Source organism: Aplysia californica, unplaced genomic scaffold, assembly GCF_000002075.1.
Source record: "Aplysia californica isolate F4 #8 unplaced genomic scaffold, AplCal3.0 scaffold00332, whole genome shotgun sequence".
NCBI classification, from domain to species: Eukaryota; Metazoa; Mollusca; class Gastropoda; order Aplysiida; family Aplysiidae; genus Aplysia; species Aplysia californica.
The window spans coordinates 662,645-664,487 of NW_004797602.1; positions in this window are offsets into that span (position 1 = coordinate 662,645).

Consider the following 1,843-nt stretch of genomic DNA (forward strand, 5'->3'; position numbering starts at 1 on the left):
TCTCTCTCTCTCTCTCTCTCTCTCCCACTCTCTCTCTGTCTCACACTCTCTCCCATTTCCGACCCCTCCGACCTCCCCAATTCTCCTATACACACACACTCCACACTCATGATCACGTCTGTACCCGAGACTCCAGTGCTGATTTAGGTCGAATTACGATCGAATTAGGTTGGTCTCTGCGGAGTGATCGGTAACAAACAGAACTGGGGCGTGAAAAACTAAGATTCGAACCCAGTATGTTTAACCCTTTTGTACTGTGCTTTGATCTACGTCTGAAGTTCCAGACTGCAGTTCTATTTTAGCCGGAAAGAATACCAAAAGGAGAGAATTTTAGAGAAGAAAATTGTCCTTCGCTATCCCAATTCGAACCCACAATCTATTGAAAGAGAGACGAACAACTTAACCTCAAGACCATGAAACCCCCACCCCTCCCCCGGGGACTTGTAAGACTTTAATCATATTGTTGTTACTGTCGTAAAACTCAGACTAAAATCAAACTAAACGTTTGAATTAACGTTGCTTAAGGAGCGTTAATGGTTATCTATGATTGTAATTCTGTCTTATAGGAGACGGACATTAAAGTGTGATGCCCCGCCTCTTAAATGAACCTGCCGTATCGTAAAAGGCTTGATATTTACGTTTCTATTTGATGCATTGTTAGTTAAATACAATTGTCTATCCATGTTACGTAGAAAAAAGCCCCCCGGACTTACTACGTGCGTGATGTTTCAATTTCAAGGTATGACTTTTTCTTCTCACTCAGCGTGGAATTTCCTCATTGTGCCTGCTCTAAGAGAGGCGTCTACGTTGACCCCTTTTAAAACTTGTGTAAAGACACCTTTCTTAACACTTAAGTTACCAGCCTCAAAGAAGTTCTATTCTTTTTCAAACAACCAGTGTGATCAGAAGCCGCACTGACTGCCAATTTGTGTTGTGTTCTTTTGTAAAATTTGGTTTTGACATAATAGCAATGGTTTCTCATTGTCTTTGTTAATAATAAATGTGAAAATTGTTGCTTTATTAGGCGGGGACTGGAGGGCGCCACTGGTAGGTCCTACATCTCTACTTTTCTTCTGCTGTTTCTTTCTGTCCGTCTTATTTGTCCCGAATACTGGATGATCATTATTGTGTCGGAGTGCTTCTCTTTACTCAAACAAACCATTAGCTTTATTACAGTCTGAGCCAGACTTGGAATAAAGATAAATGGAATAAACACATTTTGTTTTGAGAGATAGTCAAACTAGCCACAACAGTGTACGTACAAGAATGCTTTAGACAACGAGACAATGCAAATTATGTTTACTCATTGACTGTTACAAAGTGGGACTGAGAAGTAAGTACTAAGTACGCTACTTTTTTTTTAATATTATCGCTTGTAAGACAGAAAAAAGCTCTTCCTACTTGGGAGAATTAGCGCCTTTCAATAATATGATGATGCAACAACCTCGAAAAATGTTATATCATTATATATTATAGGGAAATACTCCTCTTTACTCAATTTTAATTACAAACAATATGAAAAAAACAATTCAACAGGGGTTTGTTTTTAGAATCACATTTCGAAGTCCAGCTTACAGGAAATCAAAAGCCGTTCTTAAAAGAAAAGCCTTTTTATAATAATATTATTTCTTTTACCTGACGGCCTACAGTCAGGGTGTAGGGTCATTGACTTGTATCAAAGATAGTACAAGACAAGATGGGTCACTCAGCCTAAAAAGTGTCCGCAGGAAGTATGCTCTTTGCTTCAGATGGCGCTGCAGTCTGTTTTGAAGCTCTCTTTCGTTTTTCCAGAAGAAGAATAGGAAAAGCACCTCCTTGCGTGCGCAGATCGACTGCTGTTCAT